The sequence below is a fragment of the Lissotriton vulgaris genome, chromosome 7 (assembly GCF_964263255.1).
Source record: "Lissotriton vulgaris chromosome 7, aLisVul1.2, whole genome shotgun sequence".
Lineage (NCBI taxonomy): Eukaryota > Metazoa > Chordata > Amphibia > Caudata > Salamandridae > Lissotriton > Lissotriton vulgaris.
In genome coordinates this window covers 925,386,905-925,401,592 of record NC_141695.1, presented here as the reverse complement: position 1 = coordinate 925,401,592, position 14,688 = coordinate 925,386,905, and positions in this window count along the sequence as shown.

The window sequence follows — 14,688 nt, the reverse complement described above, 5'->3', positions numbered from 1 at the left end:
AACAAAAACAATTTTCCTCAATTCGTCGTGTTTACACGACCTTACCCGGACCGCATGGACGGTTTCCTGTCCTCTGGATCCAGCGCCCGATCGTCCTCTCGCCTTCGTGTTGTTCGCGGCACTCCTGATGGTTCCCAGTCAGGACCGTAGATCACTCGAGAGAGGTCTGTTCAGAACTAGTGAAGGTCGGATGATCGGCTGTCAGACGAGGGTCTATCGGACACGAGCTCTTCCCGATCGTTGCAGTCGTTCACTCTGTCATCGGGACCTCTCCCACTGGATCCACGTGTCGCTGATGGGCCCCACGCTTTGGGACGCCAATTGTGGAAAAAGGTAGGGCTAGGACCTTTCTCAAGATTTGCCCGGCGCTAACCGCCCTTGTACCATTCAAGTTTACCAAGCAATGAGGCAGGCGCCGGAGACCAGAAGGCAGGAAACAGAAGTTTTATTCCGACGGAGCAGAACACATCAGATCAGACAACAAGGTATCATCTCGAGGTGCTCTCTAACAGCCTCTCGGAGGCCTGGCCTCTTACACTGGTTTATGGCATGTGACCTTCCTTTAATACAATCAGATCTTTGTAAAGCAAGAAAAAGACATCCCCGTAATCCTAGTGTCAATCCCACCCCCATATACCTTCACAATAGAGGTCCTCAACCTGCTGATAAGAGGAGGGGGCCATCACGCAGCTGAGTGTTCCGTCGAGTCTTAGGATGTGTGCGCCTGATCATATCACAGGGGGGTGGGGAGGCCTGGATCAATAGAGGGTCCTTTGAAGGAGAGCGACCTCATACAATAAAGGGCAGTAAATGATATCTCCCGGCTTAGGCAATGGCCTCGGACCTGTGTGGATGGTCGGACACGGGGTGAGGGGCCATCAATGGAGTGGTATTCATGCTGCGTGGACAATCCAGCGCAGGAGGGAGGTTTATCAACAGAGGGGCATTCATGGGAGGAGAGGAGGTGTTGGTCAGGCGCTGGCGTGACTCCCAAGGACAGGGTCATGCAGAAGGGTCATGCTCATAAGGAGGAGGAGGGAGGGGGAGCCAGGGTGCGCGGAGGATGCTTGCTGGGTCAGAGGGACGCGCTGGCGATCGATCGTGGACAGGGAGACCATGATATCTAAAATGGCTGCCGTGCACGTAGTACATAGGTGACAAGCTGGCGCAGATAATGTTCAGATCGCAAATTAAAATTCCACACCTCCTGTACTTTCTCTGACCTGTTTTTGTTTGTTTTAGGAGTCTGGGCACTTTACCACTGCTGAAAAGTGCGAAGGTGCATATGCTCTCCCTATTGTAAATTGGTGTATGGATTAGTGATTCAGTGATTGGCTGGTTTGGTTTACCTGTCAGACCCTAGAATAGTGCACCAGGAGTTTCCAGGGCTTGTAAACCAAATGCTTCTGGTGGGCTTGCAGCACTGATTGCGCCACCCACAGAAGCAGCCTGTAAAAGTGTGTCTAAGGCTTGCCATTGCAGAGCCTGTGGGCAGTCCGGTACTGCCATGCTGACTGGGCAAGTGCACCCACTTGCCAGTCCCTAGACCTTCCCTTTTCTTCATATCAGACACCCCTATGGTAGGCCCAAGGGCAGGGTGCATTGTAAGGAAAGGTAAGACATGCCCTGGTGTGTGTGGCATGTCCTAATAGTAAAGTACAGCCATTTTAGTTTTTCACTATTGCAAGGCTACCTGTTCTCCATAGGCAAGAATGGGCAGTTAGATTATTGCATTATAAATCTAACTGACTCAGGGAACATGGTAGAAATTCGAGTTTAGTATGTCTGAACTCGGAATGATAAAATACATCTTTTAGTGAAGTTGATTTTAACATTCTGTGTTTGAAAATACCACTTTTAGGAAGTAGGTATTTTCTTGTCTTACTATCCAAGCCTGCCTCTGCTAGGTTGTGTATTCCTTGTCAAACAAGAAGAAACCTTTTCTGAGGAGAGGAAACTGAAGAAACTGAGGAGAGACTGTCCCTAAGCTGAAGTGCTGCTTTGGGGGATTGGCCTGCAGTGGTTGACTGACTGCCAAAGAAAGGAAAGGAGAGAGAAATTTTGTTTGTACTTTCATCAACTTGTGTAAGGATCTCCAAGGGCTTGGAACAGAGCTTGCCTCCTGGTAAAGTCTCAGAAAAACAGACTTCACCCACCAGCTCCCTAAGAGTTCTCCTGAAGTGCGTGCAGTTGTGTTGGACTTTTTGAGGACTTGCGTGTCGAAAGGAGCTGGAAGCGCAACTCGAGATCAAGAAGCGTGTCGCAGAGCTGTAGCTTCACAACACAAAGCACCTCGCATCGCCGGAGGAGAGGACTGACTTTGCAACAGACGCCGCCGCATCCCCGGGAAGCGTGTCGCAGGAGTAGAGAATCGGCGTCGCATTAACGCCACCACATCTCCAAGAAGCGTGTCACAGGGCCTGTCGTGGCTCATCGCCGGAGAAGAGGATCGACGTCTCTGCAGACGCAGTCGCATCACCGGGAAGAGTGTCGCAGGGCCTGTCACGGCTCACATTGTGTCAAGCATCTTGCATCGCCGGGGGAGAGGATCGACGTCACAGCAAATGCCGCTGCATCACCGGGAAGCGTGTCGCATCAAGGAGAAAGCGCCATCTTTGTTTCTTTGCACCAGATCTTCAGCGCATCACCGACTTTGCCTGCAAAGGACTACCGCATCACCTTTCTTGCCACACTTTCTTTGCCCTGTGTAACGCATCTTAAGGTACATTGACTCAAAGTGTCGCATTTTAAGATCTAAAGAGAACTAAGCTAATTCTACCATTTTTAACACCTTGGCTGCTTGGTGCACCTTGGCTGCTTGAGTGGATCTTCCTTGTACCTTGAAGGTTAATGTTAATGGGTGTGGTCATGACGAGCTCAGGTCGTCATGAGCACAGCTCCACTGTGCCACATGACAAGCTGAGCTCGTCATGAGCATGGCAGGGGTTAAGTACAGTATTGTGGATTTTTGTCGTTTCTGGTCCTGTGATAAGTCTGTATAAAGAATACTTATTTTTGATATAAAGCCTGTCTGGTGTCCATCTGTACTGTTGTCAATGGGTCACTGTATGTGTTCACAAATGCTTTTGGTGATTCGCACGAAAGACATTCTGAATAAGGATGCTACCGTAAATTTCCGAGCGGCGTCTAATAAGGGGGACTGCAGTTTACAACTGCCTTACTAATGCAAGTCCGGTAAATATTTATTACAGCTATTGACCCCTTGAAATCACTTTCATGTAATCGGAGGAGGTGTGACTAGGCTTCTTTGAGTACAGGTCATGTGACCTGTGCTTACGAACTTGAACATCCCGGATACGTCCAATCTCCATTATTCGGGCGGTGGATGTGATTCAAGTTGGCATGATGTTGTAAAAACTCTTTGATCGACGACCACCTCGTGCACTTTTTGTCATTTTTTTCCTACCTCAATTTTCCCACCGCGAAGAATACCCCTGCCACTGGTCCCATGAAGTGAAATAGAACTCGCTTCACGTAATTTTGTTTTTGAGTTTTATACTGTCTTCCATACTGTGGTGGCTTCAAATTAGATTTTAAATAGCTTGTTACTGATTTTCACTCCACAAGAATTTTTAGGACAAAGCACTATTCAAGTAGTCAATTTTAGACACGAGAGCGATTTGTTTAACTCATGTATTATACTAAAGAGGACATGCAAAATAATGAAATTTACCAAATTGGTTTTTCTTGCATGTACAGCATGTTTGATTAAGACAAGCATGCTTTAAAATCACTTTTCATCATTTTTTTGTCCTTTGAAGAAAGGGGACAATTATGAGCACTAGTGGGTGCATACGGTGTGGTGAATAAATAACTGGTCCACTATAGTTCACTGGTGGCAGTATACCGTGAGTGGGCGCATTTTACATATATAAATGTTTTGTTGGCATGTTCTCTTTTCTACTCCTACAGGTTTGGGCGCCTGGAAATGCCAGGGATGTCCGGGTAAAACCGTGAGTTTTATCTGGTTACACACACACACCCCGAGGTTAGGATACACCTTAGCGTGTGTATACTGCCCAGGTGGTTACCTTTTAGTCCTGATGAAAGCTCAGCCAAATTGGCAAGCATGAGCAGAAACATGTCGACCTATTGCACATTGAGGACATAATTGGCTCAGTTTAACAGCCAACTCGTGTCCGCCTCACCAGTTTTTAATGATTGCTTACTGTTCCTTTATTAAAGTTAATTTTTTAAACTAGTTTGCTCTCTTTTAAAACACTATTCACAACCTCACTTCACAAAAAAACCAGCTCCACTGTAATTACAGGTGTCGTAGCACACCGGGAAGACATTCGGTCTTCCCGGTGGGAACCCGATGATGAAGCATGTCACCAACCAGGTTGGTGAGTGAGGGTTCTTTTAAAAACTAAAAAGGTTTTTCACGAATATCACAATACACACCGTGCTTATCTTTGGTTCCAGGTTGCAAACACTAGTCCTCTTCTTTTGTTTTTTGCCCCCATAGTCACTCCTTTATTGTTAAAAGCACAAATGCTTTACACACTGACACTGAGATAAATCTGTCTGCACGTGCCAAGCTACCAAGGGGGATGAGCAGGGGTTATTTTAGGAGTGTACCCCCTTACCCTGACTAGAGGCAAGGGTCCCTATTCGTCACAAGTACCTACCTGTGCCAACTAGAGACCCTCAAATCTAACATTGGTGGTTAGGTGAGTATTCTGGACTTGCATTTGTGACTCATGTACAGTGATTGGTGAACACTACTACTGAGTGCAGACCAAAACGCAACCACGTACTATTTTCCCTGTTTTCCTTTGGAATTTGGTTTTTGGAACTCTGGTTAGTTGTTGTACCTGTTGGACCTTGTCAAAGTGGAAGTCAACTTTTCTCACCTGAACATTTACAAGACAGGGGAGCTAAAAGTATTTTGCAAGGAGAGGGGGCTGCCTGTAAAGAGGAGATCCACAAGGCAGGATCTTGAGGCAGCCCTGTATAGCTATGCGGTGCTATGCTGGGAAGCAACACTAACAGATGACTCTGAGGAGGAGTCTGAGGGAGAGGATCCCCAGCCAGAACACTAAGAGGGCAGTGGCCCTGAGGAGGAAACATTTTGGGAAATATTGGCTCATGAAGAGAGGAATCGGATTTGTGCTTGTGACCGGAGGCTGAGGCAGCTAGACCAGGAGTGCAAGGAAATTGAGCGAGCCTTAGCTGAAAAGAAAAGTGTGTAGCGCAGGAAGTGGGCTTGGCTGAGTTGGAGGGGGTGTCCAGCTCAGATGGTGGCAGCAAAATTGAGTTATCTAGTGCTGAGGGAGCATTACATACACCCAGAGATGTGGCGCCTGTCTTGTAGGAGGCGGTTAACATACACCAGGAGGTTCAAGGACATGAGGTAGCTTCAATAGTGTGCAGTGTCCCTGAGGAGAATGGGGAAACTGGTGCATGGGTTCATGGTCCTAGTGGTGGGAGGGACAGTCTACTGACTCTAGATGAGAGGTGCAAGGAGAGGGATTCCCCCATGGTTGAAGTCCTGGTATGTGAGTGTGAAGACCGCCCAGAAGAGTGTGGGTTGAGTGACAGAGACAGTCAGATACTGCCTTACAAATCTCAGGAGAGTGGTGTGGAGTACTTGTGCGAGGCACTGGATGGTGAGGTGAAGGATAGTTTGGTTAACCCCTGTGGGGGTGTGTGATCCAATTGTAATTGTAAGAACATACTGTAAATCTCTGTTTTCCAGAGCTATGCCAACACCTGTTGGAGGGTGAGTTCTCTGACCCCAGGGAGCTCACATTGGAGGCAGACCTTTTGGTGGATTCCAGAGAGGCATTGGGGAATGACCCTGTGGGGAGTGGCTCAGGTATCTTCCACCCCAGAGTGGTGGAAGTGGTTCAGAGTAGCCCAGCTAGGCCCCATTGTAGTGGGAGGGGCTTAGGGGCTCACATCCTGTCTCAGTGGAGAAGGAGTGAGTGTCGGGGTGCGTGCCCCAATGTGCCCGAAACGCAGTCTCAGGGCCTGGATGGTTCTTTAAGGGAACACCAGGTGGGGAGCCTAGGCTGTCCTAATGGGCTGTCCATTGAGGCGGATCCCCTAGTGCCTGGTGAATTGGGAGTGTCTGTAAGCAGGCTTCCATCAGTTCTGGTGTCTGGCATTACCGCTCCTAAGTGAAGAGTCCATAAGTCCAGATTGAGGGGTGAGAGGGGGAAAGAGTCCCCAGTGGAAAAACCAGTGGGTCAGGGGCCAGCGAGAAGGGCTGAGTCACCAGTGAGTGACCATGGTGACACCACTTCTGTCCTGGGAGATCTTCACCCACTGTCTGATGGACAGGGGTCGGGAGATCTGTGCCAGGCAGACTATCACACAACACAGGAGTTATGTGTTACCCTCAGGGGGTCAGACGTGCTCCCAATGAAGTCCTGGTGCGCTAGGCAAGTGTTCAACCGCAGAGCTTGGTCCCTGGGTTGGGAAGCCAGGTTCAGGTGTTGTCTGACCTGAAGGAAGGGGCAACTGTAATCAGTGTCCTGACCGATGTAGCTTCTTGGGGTACCACTCTAGGTGAGAGGGTACAACACTCTTGAAGGGGGTGCAGAGGGAGGGAGTCCTCGCCTCTGACCCCGGTTCAGCGAGAGAGGTTAAACTCTAGGTTTGAGGGCCCTGGTTAAGGGTGTCCCCCTGACCTGGTAGCCCAGTTGCAGGATAGAACACCTGAACTGGGGGAAAATTGTGCAGGACACCTGCTACAGGCACCCTGGCAATTCGGGAAGGGGGTACAGCTCCAGGTGGGAGGGTACTGAGCCCCAAGGAGGAGGACCAGGTGTGGGAGAGGCCCCCCAAGTCTCTAGCTCGAGCCGCCGGGTACAGGCCTGGGGCTGGTGGGTCAGTGTCAGGATGTCATCCCTGCCCTGACAGGAGGGAGAGTGGACAAAGGGTGTCAAGCACCTGGGGTTACTGCCCCCTGCTCTCGGACGCCATAGAGGTTTGAGATCCCTGAGAGGCATAAGGCCTGGTTATCATCACTGACTACTGTCAGTGGCCACTGTGACTTGCTGTCTGTTTGTTGGGACACACCTGTGAGTAAGTTAAGGTTAGATGCTGCACAGCTTGTGTCCATAGGTGAGGAGAAGGGTTCCCAATGGGTTAGCATGGTGGGCCCTGAGAGTATGGACAGAGGAATTGAAATGGGTTCAGATTGGCGTAGAACTGGAATATGCCCCTGCTGTTGCGGGCCAGGTCCATGATTTATCTGTAGGAGAGTAGGATCTGCTTACTATGGTTACCCCCACTTTTTTGCTGTGTTTCACTGATTTATCAACGTTAGTCTTGCTGGGGCCCTGCTAACCAGGACCCCAGCCTAGCTGATTCCTCTCTAAACTGATTGCATGAACATTAGGTACACTCCAGATTGGTTACTGGGTTACCCTTGTGAGTCCCTAGTATATGGTACCTTAGGTACCAAGGGCATAGGTACCCCAGAGGCCTACCAGGGGCTGAGGCATGTATTATGCCACCCCTGGGAAGCCTTCCAAAATGGCACCACAGTTCTGCTACTGCAGCCTGGGTGAGGTGGTGTAAGTACCCCGTACTAAGATATAGTATACCTATATCTACCTATATATACAGACACATATAAACCTATAAGTCACTCCAATTGCAACCCTTAACAATCCTGAAGGCAGAGTGCTTGATTTTTTGTGAGAGGATGCCCAAGCATGAGCTGAGCCCCTCTGCAGCTTTCGGAATCACTTCTCTTTAGCTGTTCTGTGGTACAGCCATACCATATACTCTTAAGTGCATTATATCCTCACGGTAAATGCTAACTTTGGAATACCCCAGTTCAAACCGGTTGCTGGGGCACTCAACCCCAGCTTTGGCGTGAAACTGGACAAAGGGGAAGGGGTGTAACCATCCCCTCCCCAGGTCCTCCCATAGGTGGGACCTTGGAGTTAGTCTATCCCCTAAACTTAGTATAAGTATAGGAACCCAGTGCCTAGGACTTTAGATTACCCTGGACGAACAACATATATCCTGGAACGTTGACATTCTATTTCGACTAGATGATGCAAGGCTCTCCCTTGGGGTCAAGGAGTGACTCTCCTGTTCAAACAGGCCCCAAAGAAGAATCTTGCCCGTCTGCATTTTCAAGGCTCCAGCCGGATCCCAAAGAATCTGAACACAGGACATGGATTTCCAGACATCTCCAAGGCCGACACGAGACCTCAGCAAAGCTGAGACCTGTAGCCACCATGAGAGACGTGGGACCGAAACTCATGGACACCGGGCACATTTGCTAATTCATCTACTTCCAGAGCTTTCCCGAAGTTGTGCATTGGGCTACTTGTAGTCCAAGCCCTGAACACCATCTGCACCGAAGATTGTGGGCCTACACTCCACGGGTGTTCCATGGGCCCGCTTTTAGCATTTCTGCTCGAGGTCCCTTCGCAATACCTGGTCCGTCAACTGGTGAGTCCCCACAAAGGTAACTCTTTTGTTTATTGGGCTTCTCTGGTTGCTCCAGACGTGCCCTGACTCCCCTTAAAAGGGTGAGCCCCTCAGACCTTGCTGGTCTGCTCCGAAGCCAATCTTTGCATTCTGTGTGGGTTGCTGTTGCCAAGGCTTTTTGGGTCCAATCCGCATACTGATGCTGTAGCACTCGACATCCAATGTGGGACAGCTCGAATACAGCTCCTGGTTGTTGTTGAGGTCTCCTGGTCCTCGTGGTTGAAGAGTCAAGCTTCACCTCCTGCACCTGCAATCACCTGACAGCTGTGGGCATATTCTTATTGCGTCCCTGGTCACTGGCAGGTGACCCAGACTCTGTCCCCTCTGCTTTCAGGTTCTTCAGATCTTCGATGCACCCTTGAATCCATCCGTACCCTTTTCATCTGGTCGCCTGCAGCACTTCTTTGCAGCTCTCCATAGGAAACGATGACGAACCCCGACACGAAAAGACACCTATGCACCCGGCTTCCCCGGGTGAGGTAACACGAGTACTTCGGTGCTCCCATGGGTCTTGACTCTCAAACTGTCCAGTACTGAAGAGGTTTGTTCCTAGTCCACTCCTAAGTGTCCTTAATCTTCAACAATCTAATCGCAACTTTCTCCGTAGAAGTCAATGGTGATTCGCGGCTGTGTTTAGACACTGCCTGCGTTCCCCGTGGGTCTCCTGCATCCCTACCATGGGTAGTTCCTGGTTGCCCCAGCAGTTCTACAAGCGCTAGGCCTTGTCTCTATGTTCACAGTAGTACTTTTACCACTTTCTTAGTATATGGTTTGTGAGGCCCCTAGGGCAAAACGTATACTGTGCTAATCTACTGTGTGCTAATTAAGTTTAATCTGTATACTTTTACCTCTAGCCTCATAAAGAGACTAGAGGGGTGTGTCCAGAATAAATACATATATATTTTATATATACCTGGTGTGGTTCTCCTTTCATTTGGTCATTCATGAGATTATAGACTGGTAAAACAAGCTGCTTTACATTCCTTCAAGACTTAGCCTGAAGGCTGCCATCCACAGCTACCACTAGGATAGCTTTCTATAAAGGTTGTCTTCCAACCTACCATCAATAAGGGTCGTTTGGACTGGTGCAAGGTGCCCACTAGAATAGTGGACAGCATATTCCAGGACAACACTATCGCCCAAAGCAGGGAAGACCATAAAGGTAGTGATTGGTCTACCCTGCGTTTTGGCTGGAAAGGGCTTGTATTTGACTTGGCCCTTTTTGCAGGGTCATCCCTGAACTTTTTGCCCTCCTCCTGTACTTTCTCTGAACTGTTTTTGTTGGTTTTATGACTCTGTACACTTTACCACTGTTGATCAGTGCATATGTTCTCCCTATTGTAAATTGATGTATGGATTAGTGATTCCATGATTGGCTGGTTTGGTTTACCTGTCAGACCCATGTGCAGTGCACCAGGAGTGCCCAGGGCTTGTAAACCAAATGCTGATGGTAAGCTTGCAGCACTGGTTGTGCCACCCACAGACGGAGCCTGTAAAAGTGTGTCTAAGGCTTGCCATTGCAGAGCCTGGGTGTAGTCTGGTACTGCCAAGCTGACTGGGCAAGTGCACCCACTTGCCAGTCCCTAAACCTTCCCTTTTCTTCATATCAGACCACCCATGGTAGGCCCAAGGGCAGGGTGCATTGTAAGTATAAGGTAGGACATGCCCTGTTGTGTGTGTCATGTTCTTATAGTACAGCCATTTTCGTTTTTCGCTATTGCAAGGCTAGTTGTTCTCCATAGTCCAGAATGGGCAGTTAGATTATTATATTTTATAATCCTAACTGACTCAGGGAAAATAATTGAAATTCGCGTTTAGAATGCCTGAACTCAGAATGATAAAATACATATTTTAGTGTAGTTGATTTTAACATTCTGTGTTTGAAAATATCACTTTTAGAAAGTAGGTATTTTCTTGTCTAATTATCCAAGCCTGCCTCTGCTAGGTTGTGTATTCCTTGTCCCGAGTTTGAGTGACAGGGTGTTCTGACCGACTTTTTCGGCCCTCCTTTGAGGGAAGGTAATTGGAGGTGACTTCAGTCTACTATCATTCTAGTGTAAGGATTAAGAACCGTAAATAGGGCCTATTCACAAGGCGTGTTGATATAATTCCGTACCCTTTTCCTTAGATCAGGGCATATAAAGTTATGTTAGGGGATAGATTCATTAGTATTAGTGATAATCCATCCTTTTGTAAGGGTGTTAGTATACCTTCTATGGAGTTATGCTTTTTTCGGGCCTTGTAGGCCTCAAACGGGAGAGACTCCATCTTTCTTTCTGCCCCGGCAGCTTGAGATGCTTCTAGGTCAAATGTAATGTTTTAGTTACGAGGTGTTGTTCGCTTGGAAAGAACCGGCTCAGGCTGGTCCTTATCGAAAGACTGTATTTTTCTCCACTCTGAAGACACAACATCAGGCCGGCCGGCTGGGAACGTGTCCTTGGTACGGGGAGGTACAAGAATTTGGTGGGCGGCAGGTTACTGGCCGTAACTTTCCATGAAGGAACGAGCTTCCATATTAGTGAAAGCATGAGGCAGTCAGTGAGTCAGTCTGTAGGCGGCAGCTAGCCGTTAGCATCAATGCCATTAATTATTTCAGGGCAGACAGTCGCCATTTTAAAGTCCGAGAAAGATTGAGGAGCTGATACTCTCTTAGAAAGATTGAAGATACTTTAGCTGAAGCAGCTGGTGAGCTTTGATAGTAAGATCAGAGCATAAAGAGTGAAGCAGTTAGTTAAGGGAACGAATACCCGGATGGCTGAAACTGAGTTATAAGATCGAAGCCGAGAAGTGAAGATGGTCCGTGATTGAGAGGAGAGAGGAGTAGTGCAGAACAGCCAGAGAGAGAGCAGCCGATGAGAGGAAGGTTCCAGTGACTTGGAGGAAGGGGAAGAGAACAGAGCATAGCGGTGCAGACGTGTATCCGTGACTGCAGAAGTGTGACCTTAAGACGAGCCAAGGCACCAACGAGAAGGGAACCTAGATGACTGCTGAGTCCAGACTTCATATTAATAAGGTGATGTCGACCCTTTCTTACTAGTGTGCACATTCTAACCTTTCATTTTCCTTTGCAGGCTATATGTTATAGTATAGTGTTATATTACTATTGTTGTTCCGATAAATAAAGTACCCCAGTTCTTAGTGAACCAGCATGTGCTTTTTATTCTTGTACAATCAAGGTAACCTGTTCTTCTAGTCAGGCACTGTTTTTTGGTGAACGGACGCAACCCCCGATCAGGTAAGCGGTGGCTGAGCAATGAGGGAGAGAGGGGCCCTTGAAGTGGAGGATAAGTTGTACATCATCTAATTTGACAACCGTTGTGTGATCCATAATATTGTAGTATCATATCCCTAGTAGATAACGAGAGATTCCTCAACATGAAGAGCTAATGGAATTCATAGGAAAGTGATCGTCGTTGGTAGGCGGCGTTAATGAGAACACCAGGGGGAACACTGGTGTGTATACCCACAGGATTGTGGCTTGGGATCTAAGTAAGAGAACACCAGGGGGGACACTGGTGCTTATACTACAGGGTTGTGGCTTGGGTTACCCACAGGATCGTGGCTTGGGTGAGCACTGATTGCGGTCAGTGTGTAATGGTAACTAATCAGAACTGCCCTATGGTAGAATAGTCTGGGCCCGGGTTGCCACGAGACTAGCTGGTGTGAGTGTGATATTGTAGAAAACTTAGGCATGTACATTGCTAATTCCCCATCCTTGGGTAGGAGACATAGATACCTGTTGTAAATAGGTCTTAAGGAGGGAGGTGGTTACGTTTCGGCTGGGTTGGTGGTGCTCTGATGAGCTGATTCTATCTGGTCCGAGAATCCGGTCGTTACATCTGGTGTCACAAACTGTTTACGAAGCCTGTGTGCGCTGTATTGTTTTTATCTTGTTGGTTTGCGCTTGGCTCGTACGTGGTTTATTTTGTATATTATTTGTTAATAGTTGTATATATCTTTTTGATTTGTCAAAATGTTCTTGCGAAAGTCAAAATCTACTTTCAAATTGCCTGTTTAAATTCCCGGCTGGGAATCAACGCCTTACGAGGCCTTGGCCCGTGAGTGGGCCGATTCTACTGGTTTGAGTGAAAATTGGAGTTCTTGCTTGGAGCTGGCGGAGCCGGCTGATGTGATTTCTTGCTTACAGAAGGCACCACTAGTGAAGGGTGAGGAGCTTCCTATTTTAGGACTCAGAGGTTGTATTGTTTTAACTGCGTACAGGATTGTACATAAGAAAATTTTTACAATTCCAGAAGCAATATGTGGATATGGAAGAAAAGTTTGTTGAAGTGCAAAATGCTCATACTCTTTTGCGATGTCAAAATAAATTGCTTGCCGACAAACTTGAAACATATCAGACAATTGCTGAAAGGGCTGCTGTTCGAATTGCGAAATACAAATATAAGAATCGTCGTGGTCGTGTTTGTAAACGGAAAGTGCGTCTGGTCGTGGCGAAAGCCGGACTGGATTGGAACCCTGATGAATGGGATGGTAATATCTGGGACTCGAATGATTCTGGTTCCTCGGCTGAGGAGTCTGACAGACGCGAGTCTTCTCGCTCCGGACGTGACTGTAAATCTGCTATTTGTGACAAAGGTGATGATTCCGGCGACCATGGTCGCTCTTCCCGTTCTAATGACGTTTCTCATTCTGATCGATCCTCTAAATCTATGGATCGGGCTTCTTCGGATGCTCGTCCGGAGGTTTCTGCGCATTCGGTTTTTTGACGAAAATTACAACAGGCTCCTGGTAATCCAAATGGTATTCATATGGATAGTATTGAAGATTTTACACAACAGGAAGTTAGTGACATTTTGCAACGATTTTGACAACGTCCTGGTGAGGCCTTGCTTACGTGGATGGTGCGCCTTTATGAGTTAGGTGCTGCAGGTATCATGATAGATGCAGGGGATACCTTGAGATTTTGTTCATTGAGTTCCGATTCTACTGTACAAGATCATTTTTGAAATTTTAATGGTGCTGGCCAGATTAGTTTGCTCCAGTTAGCGACTGATGGCTGTAATCACAAATACCCTACTGAATCCGATTGGCCTGTGAATGACAAGCCGTGGTACACCTTACGCGATGCATCGCAACGGCTGAAAGAGGAGGTGATGAAAAATGCGATTTTTCTGAGTACAGCTGATAGATTGTTAGATGGTTTGTTGACATCTTCTGTGCGGAATCGCATTATCCGTTCTTCCCCTGTTGCTTATAAGCAGGTTATGATGACTTTGTTAATCAACCAGACTGGAAATCCATTGTCTATGGTGCTTGAATCTGTCCGTCAGCTTGGTGAGTTGGGTGACTGGTTTAAACCTGAGAGACAGTCCAGACCGGAAGGTCGTACTGCTGGAGATTATAAGTTCTCTAGACGTGATATGTTTCTTGCACTGTTGGCTGATGGTGTGACAAAGGAAGACATTGATGGTGAACCTAATAATCGCTTGTCGGACATGTTTCGCAAGCGTGGGTTGGATCGAAAGGAGGGTGCCCGACGTGTGCGAAAGAATGATTGTGATCGTGGATATTCTGATGACAGTGGAGACGAAAGACGTTGTGATGATTCTGATCGTCGTGGTGAACGGCGGTATGAGCGTGATGTGTCCCTTCGACGCTAAAAAGAGAGAGGGGGAAAGAGAAAGGAGGAGAGATGATCATGTTAACAGCAGACATAGAGATGAAAGGGATCAGTCCCCTGAGTTGAGGAGAAGCGAGGATCGACACAGACTTTCGGATCGAAATTCACAGTACCATACAGATGACAGGAATCCATTTCGTAATGGAGATGGATATGAACATGATGTTTTGATACCCAAGAAATATGAGAGCATTTACCTTGATTTGTCCTGGTTGACAGAACGCAGTAAAAATGACTAGGAAATAGGTCAAGCTCCAGTACGCTCACAAAGACAATAGACCCTATGTAGATATTGAAATTTTTTGGAAACATCGTACTATCCAAAGGGCCCGAGCATTGGTAGATACGGGAGCGGAGGCCACTCTTATTCATGGAAAATCAAAGAAATTTAAAGGCCAATTTTTCACAATTACTGGTTTAGGTGGAAAGGAAACCCCTGCCGTGCAAACTGCACTTGAAATGAGAATAGGCAGAATTCCCCGAAAAGAATATTCTGTATTAGTTGTGCCACTTTTGGAATATATAAATGGAATTGACATTTTGAAAGGAATGACTTTGCATTTAGA